General features: G+C 41.6%; 1 pseudogene; it reads right to left on the bottom strand.

Moving 5' to 3' along the window:
• Nucleotides 1-10,174: 10,174 nt before the first annotated feature.
• LOC146799505 (tetraspanin-3 pseudogene) lies at nucleotides 10,175-11,035 on the bottom strand (annotated as a pseudogene).
• Nucleotides 11,036-12,670: the final 1,635 nt, after the last annotated feature.

Raw genomic sequence — 12,670 nt, 5'->3', positions numbered from 1 at the left:
AAACAATGAATGTATTATTACTATTGATAAAGCATCATTGAGCATTTGTTTTCCTGGTTTGACATAGGGATATTTGAAGAGGCAGAGACATTTTGGCTTTTTTGGTGGTAGTAATTAATATCTTGAATTTGATTATTGGAAAATGGGAAACATATTCTACGGTATTTGTTTTTGATACTTTGGTTGTTTGGAAAAAAGTTAGAATACACATAGAACAAGGAGATGAAAAATGAAAAAGTAAAAAAAAGTAGACCCGACTAATAATTTGGAAAAAATGTTTTAGAAAAATTTGTATGCCAATTGTAATTAATGCTAATTTTAATTTTATGCAAAGCAGGAAAGTATGTAGATATCTATATTTAAAAAGAAAGAATGTTAGCAAGATTTTCTAGGTAGTCTAGAGCCACACACAACGTAAACTGTTGTAAAATACCCAATAGTCTCTCAGACATTTCCTTTGTTTTTTGAGTTACTCGTGGGTTTAGACTACCAGCTAGTGTTTGGGAAAGTCTCATTTCTTGAAAACTTTGCTCCTTCTTCAAAGTTTCCAAGAAAGAGTAGAAATTAGGATGTGGTTTGCCAATTGTATGGTTGAAGGAGTTATGCCATCCCTCAATGGCATTATTTGTTTTTGCTTCTCCCTCTAAACAGCTTGTGTAACAGTTCCACCACTCCACATGGAATCGTGGCTTCCTCCTGCGACCCGATCTGCTTAGGTGCCCAATCCATGTGTCTTCAAAATAATTTAAAATGGGTGCCAATTTTTCTTCATTACTTGTAAAATAATCAGATTCTGTAATAGCAGTGTAGTACTCGCCCACACTATCGGGAGGAACAAAACAAAGTGCTGTTAATTTTTTTAATTCAAACTGTAGTTTGCTATCTCGACAGTATTCTGCAACCAGGGATGTTGTTTGTAACTTACGCCAGAATGCCTGGGAAAAATGGAAAAAACATCCCTGAATTTGGGTATCCATGTACGTTTTACTGATCACATTGATCATGCTCAATTCAAAATCTACTATTATTTTCCTAGGACTTTTGGAAGTTTTATTTTTAATAACTGATAAAAGTTCAGAGTACGTTGCAGAAGTCTTATCAGGTAGCAAACTATATACTAAGGGTATTACATTAGTGTTAATTTTTGCATGTATAGTGTAAATTTGAGTGAAAGGATGGGGTGTTCTTTTAAACGTCCCATCCATCATCCAAATTTCACTATTTTCTAACTTAGCAAGGTTACGTGGGGTACTAAAAATAAGAATACGTTTTTGAGGGTTTTCGTTATCATGCAGAAGGAAAGGTTCATCAGCAAAAGAAATAGAAAGATCATGTGGAATTCTAATGTCAGAAAATGTATGTGGTGTAGTTAATTGGATGTTACTTGCCTGCTTTTGTCTTTGAATAATTCGTCTCAAATTAGGAATTATAGGCATATTACTAGCAACATGACTGGAGACATGCTGTGCAACCTCTCTTAAAATGGATCCTGTAGAATCATTGGAGGTGCTTGCAATGGCTTTCATTTCATTTGGGTGCCAATTAAAAAAAATTCCCGTACGACTCGTATCCGGTCTTTTTACCGTACGAATCGTACAAGTGCCGTACAAACTGGCAATCACGATTCGCATGGTAAAAAGTCCATACGAACCGCCTTGGGAATTATTCCCCACACGTCCTCGGGTCGGAGAATGTGTCCGACACGTCCTCGGACGATTTACCGTACAAACGTGAAAAGCGAAGTCCGACCGGGGAATCACGATCCGTCCCCGGGCGTCCGAATGTACAACCGTATGGTTAAAAGACAGTCCGCACCGAACTCCAATAGCAACCATGGAGACGTCCAAACAGGTGCCCGGTACGCGCCGTACCCCCCCCAGCCCCCGCATGTACGCGCCGTACCCCCCCAGCCCCCGCATGTACGCGCCGTACCCCCCCCAGCCCCCGCATGTACGCGCCGTACCCCCGTGTATGTACACCCGAGTACGTGTCGAACCCCCCGTGTATGTACACCCGAGTACATGTCGAACCCCCTGTGTATGTACACCCGTGTACGTTCGAGTCGTACCCCCACCCGTGTATGTACGGTGCGTACCCTCGCGCTGGGGGTATGCACCGTACATACACGGGTGGGGGTACGACTCGAACGTACACGGGTGTACATACACAGGGGGGTTCGACACGTACTCGGGTGTACATACACGGAGGGGTTTGACACATACTCGGGTGTACATACACGGGGGGGTTCGACACATACTCGGGTGTACATACACGGGGGGTTCGACACATACTCGGGTGTACATACACGGGGGGTTCGACACGTACTCGGGTGTACATACACGGGGGGTTCGACACGTACTCGGGTGTACATACACGGGGGGGTTCGACACGTACTCGGGTGTAAAAAACACGGGGGTATGGCGCGTACATGCGGGGGCTGGGGGGGTACGGCGCATACATGCGGGGGCTGGGGGGGGGTACGGCGCGTACATGCGGGGGCTGGGGGGGTACGGCGCGTACATGCGAGGGCTGGGGGGGTACGGCGTGTACATGCGGGGGCTGGGGGGTGTACGGCGCGTACATGCGGGGGCTGGGGGGGGTACGGCGCGTACATGCGGGGGCTGGGGGGGGTACGGCGCATACATGCGGGGGCTGGGGGGGGTACGGCGCTTAGCGGGCCACCTACTCTGGTCGTTTCGCGCCGTACTTCGCTTTTCTGGCACTTTTTGGGTGCCGTAAAAATATTGCCGTCCGGACTGCTGTCGGTTCGAATCGTAATTCCTGGGTCGTGAAACGCGGCCTGAGAGCGTCCCGACGTCACGTCGGCGCATTCCCCGGATCCCATTTGTATGTATCCTTTCGTCGGTCGGTGTTTTGTACGACTCGTACGGAAATGGTGTTTCCGTGCGAATCGTACTTGCATGTTTGTAAAGTTTTACGACCGGGTACGAGTAGGACAGAAAAAAGCCTCCGTCCGACGGTTCGTACCCGGTTTTTGCCGGATCGTAATCGGCACCTTAATGTTTCTCTTATTTCTACCTCCATTGCAGAGGCAGAGTGGTTATGTTCTGTTGTCTTTCCAACGAAATTATCAAGTGTAACCGCTCTGCCACTGCAATGGGAAGAGTAGTATTGCACACACCTCCAATGATTTCTAGGAAAACTTATTCTTTCTTTACTATATATGTATCCTGCATGGTTCAGTAAATTTTTCCCTTTTCTAGATTTAATATACTTTGCAGCTTCTAGAGTAGACATTATCTGTGAAGAGAAGAGAAGCAAAATAAATTAGTCTATAAAAATAAATACACTTTCCCTAATGCTGCACCTTCCTGGAGTAAGAATAGTAATTGTTATCCCTACACCATCCCCCACTTTCCCTTCTGCTGCACCTTCCTGGAGTTAGAATAGTAATTGTTACCCCTACACCATCCCACACTTTCCCTACTGCTGCACCTTCCTGGAGTTAGAATAGTAATTGTAAACCCTACACCATCCCACACTTTCCCTTCTGCTGCACCTACCTGGAGTTAGAATAGTAATTGTTACCCCTACACCATCCCACAATTTCCCCACTGCTGCACCTTCCTGGAGTTAGAATAGTAATCGTTACCCCTACACCATCCCACACTTTCCCTACTGCTGCACCTTCCTGGAGTTAGAATAGTAATTGTTAGCCCTACACCATCCCACACTTTCCCTGCTGCTGCACCTTCCTGGAGTTAGAATAGTAATTGTTACCCCTACACCATCACACACTTTCCCTTCTGCTGCATCTACCTGGAGTTAGAATAGTAATTGTTATTCCTACTACAACCCATAGTTTCTGTATTGTTGCAGCTTATTTTAATTTTTAAATAAAAGGTTTGACTATTATATTGTTGGATTTATAAGAGTGTTTATTTAAAATACCTTTTGCTTTTTGGTTTTTTTTCTTGGTTTTGCTTCTGGTATGGTTTTTGCCTGCTGGCTGGAGTTTTTGGGTGTCTGGTCTTCTGTTTTTCGACTTTTTAAATAAAGTTGCAAAGATTTATGTGAGTAACAGAAAGAAAAAACAATTTAGAAATGAAAAACGTTGACAACGTTTGAGAAAATTGCAAAATGTGAAAACTTCTGTGTATATTTGACATTTTATTTAAGTCTAACTACATCACATATCACACATTCCCTGCTGCTGCACCTATCTTGAGTTAGATTAGTAATTCTTACCCCTACACCATCCCACACTTTCCCTGCTGCTGCACCTTCCTGGAGTAAGAATAGTAATTGTTACCCCTACACCATCCCACACTTTCCCAGCTGCTGCACCTTCCTGGAGTTAGAATAGTAATTGTTACCCCTACACCATCCCACACTTTCCCTACTGCTGCACCTTCCTGGAGTTACAACAGTAATTGTTACCCCTACACCATCCCACACTTTCCCTACTGCTGCACCTTCCTGGAGTTAGAATAGTAATTGTTACCCCTACACCATCCCACAGTTTCCCTACTGCTGCACCTTCCTGGAGTAAGAATAGTAATTGTTATCCCTACACCATCCCACACTTTCCCTTCTGCTGCACCTACCTGGAGTTAGAATAGTAATTGTTACCCCTACACCATCCCACACTTTCCCAGCTGCTGCACCTTCCTGGAGTTAGAATAGTAATTGTTACCCCTACACCATCCCACACGTTCCCTACTGCTGCACCTTCCTGGAGTTAGAATAGTAATTGTTACCCCTACACCATCACACACTTTCCCTACTGCTGCACCTTTCTGGAGTTAGAATAGTAATTGTTACCCCTACACCATCACACACTTTCCCTTCTGCTGCACCTTCCTGGAGTAAGAATAGTAATTGTTATCCCTACACCATCCCACACTTTCCCTTCTGCTGCACCTACCTGGAGTTAGAATAGTAATTGTTACCCCTACACCATCCCACACTTTCCCAGCTGCTGCACCTTCCTGGAGTTAGAATAGTAATTTTTACCCCTACACCATCCCACACTTTCCCTACTGCTGCACCTTCCTGGAGTTAGAATAGTAATTGTTACCCCTACACCATCCCACAGTTTCCCTACTGCTGCACCTTCCTGGAGTTAGAATAGTAATTGTTACCCCTACACCATCCCACACGTTCCCTACTGCTGCACCTTCCTGGAGTTAGAATAGTAATTGTTACCCCTACACCATCACACACTTTCCCTACTGCCGCACCTTTCTGGAGTTAGAATAGTAATTGTTACCCCTACACCATCACACACTTTCCCTTCTGCTGCACCTTCCTGGACTAAGAATAGTAATTGTTATCCCTACACCATCCCACACTTTTCCTTCTGCTGCACCTACCTGGAGTTAGAATAGTAATTGTTACCCCTACACCATCCCACACTTTCCCTACTGCTGCACCTTCCTGGAGTTAGAATAGTAATTTTTACCCCTACACCATCCCTCACTTTCCCTACTGCTGCACCTACCTGGAGTTAGAATAGTAATTGTTATTCCTACTACAACCCATAGTTTCTGTATTGTTGCAGCTTATTTTAATTATTAAATAAAATGTTTGACTATTATATTGTTGGATTTATAAGAGTGTTTATTTAAAATACCTTTTGCTTTTTGTGTTTTTTTCTTGGTTTTGCTTCTGGTATGGTTTTTGCCTGCTGGCTGGAGTTTTTGGGTGTCTGGTCTTCTGTTTTTCGACTTTTTAAATAAAGTTGCAAAGATTTATGTGAGTAACAGAAAGAAAAAACAATTTAGAAATGAAAAACGTTGACAACGTTTGAGAAAATTGCAAAATGTGAAAACTTCTGTGTATATTTGACATTTTATTTAAGTCTAACTACATCACATATCACACATTCCCTGCTGCTGCACCTACCTTGAGTTAGATTAGTAATTCTTACCCCTACACCATCCCACACTTTCCCTGCTGCTGCACCTTCCTGGAGTAAGAATAGTAATTGTTACCCCTACACCATCCCACACTTTCCCAGCTGCTGCACCTTCCTGGAGTTAGAATAGTAATTGTTACCCCTACACCATCCCACAGTTTCCCTACTGCTGCACCTTCCTGGAGTTAGAATAGTAATTGTTACCCCTACACCATCACACACTTTCCCTACTGCTGCACCTATCTGGAGTTAGAATAGTAATTGTTACCCCTACACCATCACACACTTTCCCTTCTGCTGCACCTTCCTGGAGTAAGAATAGTAATTGTTATCCCTACACCATCCCACACTTTCCCTTCTGCTGCACCTACCTGGAGTTAGAATAGTAATTGTTACCCCTACACCATCCCACACTTTCCCAGCTGCTGCACCTTCCTGGAGTTAGAATAGTAATTTTTACCCCTACACCATCCCACACTTTCCCTACTGCTGCACCTTCCTGGAGTTAGAATAGTAATTGTTACCCCTACACCATCCCACACTATCCCTACTGCTGCACCTTCCTGGAGTTAGAATAGTAATTGTTACCCCTACACCATCCCACACGTTCCCTACTGCTGCACCTTCCTGGAGTTAGAATAGTAATTGTTACCCCTACACCATCACACACTTTCCCTACAGCCGCACCTTTCTGGAGTTAGAATAGTAATTGTTACCCCTACACCATCACACACTTTCCCTTCTTCTGCACCTTCCTGGAGTAAGAATAGTAATTGTTATCCCTACACCATCCCACACTTTCCCTTCTGCTGCACCTACCTGGAGTTAGAATAGTAATTGTTACCCCTACACCATCCCACACTTTCCCTACTGCTGCACCTTCCTGGAGTTAGAATAGTAATTTTTACCCCTACACCATCCCTCACTTTCCCTACTGCTGCACCTACCTGGAGTTAGAATAGTAATTGTTATTCCTACTACAACCCATAGTTTCTGTATTGTTGCAGCTTATTTTAATTATTAAATAAAAGGTTTGACTATTATATTGTTGGATTTATAAGAGTGTTTATTTAAAATACCTTTTGCTTTTTGTGTTTTTTTCTTGGTTTTTCTTCTGGTATGGTTTTTGCCTGCTGGATGGAGTTTTTGGGTGTCTGGTCTTCTGTTTTTCGACTTTTTAAATAAAGTTGCAAAGATTTATGTGAGTAACAGAAAGAAAAAACAATTTAGAAATGAAAAAGTTTGACAACGTTTGAGAAAATTGCAAAATGTGAAAACTTCTGTGTATATTTGACATTTTATGTAAGTCTAACTACATCACATATCACACATTCCCTGCTGCTGCACCTATCTTGAGTTAGATTAGTAATTGTTACCCCTACACCATCCCACACTTTCTCTGCTGCTGCACCTTCTTGGAGTTAGAATAGTAATTGTTGCCCCTACACCATCCCACACTTTCCCTTCTGCTGCACCTACCTGGAGTTAGAATAGTAATTGTTACCCGTACACCATCCCACACTTTCCCTACTGCTTTCCCTAACTGGAGTTAGATTAGTAATTGTTTCTTCTACTACATCCCACAGTTTATGTATTGTTGCAGCTTATTTGAAATATTTAATTAAAGGTTTGACTAATATATTGTTGAATACTTAACAGTGTTAAATTAAAATACCTTTGGTTTTTGTTTTTTTTTCTTGGTTTTGCTTCTGGTATTGTTTTGGGCTGCTGGCTGGAGTTTTTGGGTGTCTGGTCTTCTGCTTTTCAAAATTTTAATTAAAGTTGCAAATATTTATGTGAGTATCTGAAAAAAAAAAAATATTAGATATGAAAAACTTTGACAACGTTTGCCAAAATTGCAACGTGTGAATACTTATGTGTGTATTTGACATTTTATTTTAGTCTATCTACATCAGATCCTACACTTTCTCTACAGCTGCACCTACATGGAGTTAGGATATTAATTGTTACCCCTACACCATCCCCCACTTTCCCTACTGCTGCACCTTCCTGGAGTAAGATTAGTAATTGTTACCCCTACACCATCCCACACTTTCCCTACTCCTGCACCTACCTGGAGTTAGAATAGTAATTGTTACCCCTACACCATCCCACACTTTCCCTACTGCTGCACCTACCTGGAGTTAGAATAGTAATTGTTACCCCTACACCATCCCACAGTTTCCCTACTGCTGCACCTTCCTGGAGTAAGAATAGTAAGTGTTACCCCTACACCATCCAACACTTTCCCTACTGGTAAAGTTAATGTTTTTATTTTCTTTATTAATATTATTAGAAGTTTTTAGTAATTTACCTTCACATTAATAAAGGTGAGTCGTGTAGCTTGTGTAGAAAAAATATTTTTAAAACGATATGTTGTTTGTCACAGAAAAACAAATTCCTGTTTTAGGAAAAAAAAAACCAGTTCATATAAGTTCGTATACATTAATTTTTCTTAACAAAATAATATTGTTTATGGTACATTTTGAAAAATATTTAAAATATATTTGCTGCACTGTTTGGATGGAAATGAAACATGAATTAAGACAAAACATGGTGTTTAAATTTATTAGTAACTTACTTGTAGTAGGAAAGAAAGAATGCTTCTCCAATGGATTGTAGTGTTCTCTCAGTGTAGGAGTCAGAGGGTTAGGTTTTAACGTCTGGTCTCTCTGGGAGTTGCTAATCAACTGCTTTTAAAATGGTGTCTTGCTCGTATTTATGAGTTTTAGTCAGTGTCATTATTAATTTTAACAAAAACAGCGTTTGTTGTGTTTTTATTATACTTTTAATTGCTGTGGAAAATGATAATTTAAAAAAGCATTTAAAGATGTGTTGTTTTCACTTTTTCGCTCCGTTTTGGCATCCATTTTGGAACTTGTATTTTGGTATTCTTTTCATAGAAAGTGTTGTAGGACAAGTTTTAGAAGTGGGATGGTTAAAATGGCGACTATGTGTATGTGTTTTGTTTTTTAATCCGTTTACTTATTTTGTGATATAATCATAATTTACATGTATATGATCTGATCTTTAATTATTTGTTATTTGTGTTAAACTTTTAAATTTGTTACATCGGATTTTTTTTTGTAAATAAGAGTATTAATTTTAATACTCGCGTATTAATTTTAATACTCGAGTATTCATTTTGTTATGCATTTCAGTTAATTTATGTTCAGTTTTTCTCCACATTTTAATACACTTCCCCACCCAAAAACCCCAAATTTCCCTGCATCCCGTGCCAGATTTTATTTTACTTAAAAAATATATATATATTTTTGCGTTGTAATGGTATGCGTTGTAATTGTTTTCGTTGTAATTGCACTTTTAAGCAATTTACTCACTTTTGCGTTGTAACAGTATTCGTTGTAAAATAATGCATTGTAACAGTGTTTGCGTTGTAAAAAATGCGTTGTCATGGCATGTGTTGTAATAGTATGCGTTGTAACGTCATACATCCTTGTGGGATGCAGGAGCTTGCCCCTCTATCCCTCATTTTATCTGCTGCCAAAAAAGCTGGGAGTTGCTGTCCTTGCTGGCCTGATAAAGGTCTGCCCACCTCTGTTCGTCTCAATCCTTTTTAGCTTTGTATTTTTGCAGGGTAAGCTTGACTGCAGTATAATCGTTCAGCTTAATGGCTGCAGACAATTACTTATAGGTTATCCTACATTCCTTATTGTACCAATTAAGGTCTTTGCTTTTTTGCCTGAATGAACTACCAACTGGTTTTAAAAAGAAGGTAGTAATTTTACAGAACAGACCCTCGTGAAACTTCGTTATTCTACCATTTATCTTGGATTGTAGTGTAATTGCTTGTAGCTCTTCCAGGGTCTCAGAGACTGCTGCCCTTATATCTGTAAGTGTTTGTTCGCTGAACACCACCTTGTCCCATTTTACCCTCCACATACTGCTACAAAGCTGGACTTCACTGGTTAAAGAAAGCGGTGGAGAATTTAATAGCTGTGTTGGACCCATATTTTCCATCTTTAGTGAAAGAGGGTTATGGTCTCTTTCCACTCGCTCCAAAACCTCCATATCAAGAAATTCGGACCAGTATTCTAAATCAATAAGTATGTAATCAATCCGACTTGTACTCACACCATTATTGAAAGTATTGACTCCATGCTTGTCGGAGGGTGAACAACCATTTACTGCGCTAAGCCCCCCCTCCATACACAATGCCTTAAGTTGAAGGGCTGCCTCTGACCATCTCTTAATGGGGGGTAATTCTAAGCTAGGGATGCTCCATAGTGCATCTTCTTCTTCCGTCAGTTTCGAATCCTCATTACCAAGGGGTCAAAGGTGGTATTGAAATCCCCTGCAATAACTATTTTGGGGGACCAGTCCACCCAGAAAGTCCCCTAGACAACCAACTGTGCTAGATTGTCTTCCCCAAGTGAGACCCCTTGCATAGATATTTATGATCATTATCACAGTATTAGGGTTAGTATGTAGCATGTAGGCGTATGGCCATAATAAGGCTGGATCGCGACTCTGCCTGCACAACACTATGCAGGCAAAGAGCATGTCTAAAAGCTGAATAGCAGCAAAAGCCAACGCCGCCCAGATGACATACATCATGATTTCCTGCAGCTTTTTCACAACCAGAGCTTCACATCCCTCAGAGTAAAGATCTGAGGGGCGAGTCATGCTGCCTGTGCAGTTGCCGATGCTGGCCCGGCAGCAGCTGAGGGGCACGCTGTTGTTTTTTGCTTCCACATACCTGCGCGTTTTCACCAAGACTGAGTAGTTATGGATTCCACAGCAGTGCAGCTGTCTCTGTACATAATCAATAGCACGGCTTGTTGCATCAGGATAGGTACCATTGTACTCATTGTACACATTTGCAATGCTCTTATCCACTTCACTTTCCACCTTAGCCCTGTAGATGTAACCCAGAACAACCACCACAACCTCTGTAACAAAAACTAGAAGGAGGATGATGACAAATGTAGCAAGCCCGCAGCGGCTCTCTCGGATCGTGGCACAGCATCCAATAAGTCCAATGATGAACAGAAGCGTCCCCACGGCTATAATAATAACTGCAGGAATCAAAGTATAAATGTCTTCAAAGAAGTGGTCATATTCATCGTATGTGATGAATACATAGGCGCCCACATAGCACAGGATTGCCTGCAGGGGCGGCTCTAGGCTCATGGTGGCCCTGTGCAGGGAGCTTAGGTAGGGGGCCCCGGAAGAGGGGGTCCGGGCGGGGCGGACGCCGGAGGCCGTCAAATCTCTGCCAGGGGCCGCCACGAATATGTATTGTATCCGATTCCTCGTGGCCAGGCAACCCCTCTGGTTTGGCGGCCCTGTGCAGGTGCACAGCTTGCACATGCCTAAGGCCGCCCCTGATGCCTGCCTCTGCCCAGAATATCAGGTTCAGGAAGACCAGCACTGTCTTAGAGGAGGTGATCCCGCAGCCCCCTATCGCCGCAGCCCATCAGTGAACGTCCACACCTACCATTTACACAATGTCAAAACAAAATGTATGAAACGAAAGAGTATCAATGTCAAATAAATTGTAGAATACAGGAGGACAAGTGAATCAATCGAAAAGAACAATTTCGCTGCGAAAGTCGTGCTTGAAAAGTTTTCTACAGCCACATAGTTTGGTGACAGGCTATTTACATGGCTGAGATCTTACAGACTATGAGGTGAGTAACTAATGTCCAAATGCGCACAAACGGTATGATGTGGTACAAAATCAAAGGGTTTGTGTAACAAAGAACGTCCCATGACTTTTATTGAGGCCCAAATGATTTTAAGAGATATAGAATAGGGAAAGCAGAAGTTCATAAGAATGGTACATTTTCTGCTCCGCAATAAGGTAAATTGGAACTGGTTAACATTTGCTGCCAAGCGTCACCATGTCATGTGCATCAATTATCTGATGACCAACCCATCCTGGTTCAATTATATTTTGTTATTTGGATTTCAAAGCACTCAAATGTATATTATACATTTATTAAGCACGAGAAGCACATTTCCTTTTTAAAGTGTTTAATTTTTATTTCGACTCTCACTTGCACTGTGGCTTCCATCTTAACTGTTATATATTAAGGTTCAAATTTGAAAAACTTATGAGTTCATTCTTTTATTGACATGGTACACATACTTTTTTGATAAATTACTATTGTCTGTCCTGTGATTGGTGCTCCAACCACCTGTGTGTTTAAACAAGTCTCGTGTATTTTTTACGTGTATTATAAATAAGATAAAACAGTCAAATAATTCTATACAAGGCTTTTGAAAAAATCCTAAATTATTTTGGTAGTTTTTTTTCTATAATGGGAGACCACCTAAAGACACAAAAGAGCTCAAGGTAAAGTCCAGTTTTTGTGTTTTCACTCTATCTTCATTTGTGTCCACCTACAGAAAGGCTGATGGCGCTCACTCCTCTGTGCGAAATAAGGGAATCATTTTCTTTCTATTTTGCTTTTTTAACTCTCTCGGTCCCCTCTTTAGTGATTGCAGACATGTGTCGACCCCTTTTGAGATAGTACAAAACCTGGGGACATCATCAGTTATGATGTGATCTGTGCATTCTTAATCCTTTTTCCTCTTTCACGTAGTGTGGATTAATTAGAACACCACTGTTTACATTTCTGCAGACTCGCCCTTGTGAGGAATTTGCATAGCCTGAACACTTTTGAATTTCTTCTTTGTTATTTGAATGTGGACATCCCAAGATGGCTCAGTCATCTATCGCTTCGTTACAGGAGCGGCCATTCATTTGCTGGGCGAGTGCACCTCTTTGATATGTCTCAGACTTGGCTCTTTAGCCTTTCT

The sequence above is a fragment of the Triturus cristatus genome, chromosome 9 (assembly GCF_964204655.1).
Source record: "Triturus cristatus chromosome 9, aTriCri1.1, whole genome shotgun sequence".
NCBI classification, from domain to species: Eukaryota; Metazoa; Chordata; class Amphibia; order Caudata; family Salamandridae; genus Triturus; species Triturus cristatus.
The sequence above is the reverse complement of the archived record's forward strand: the minus strand, read 5'-3'. Positions and strand labels throughout refer to the sequence as shown.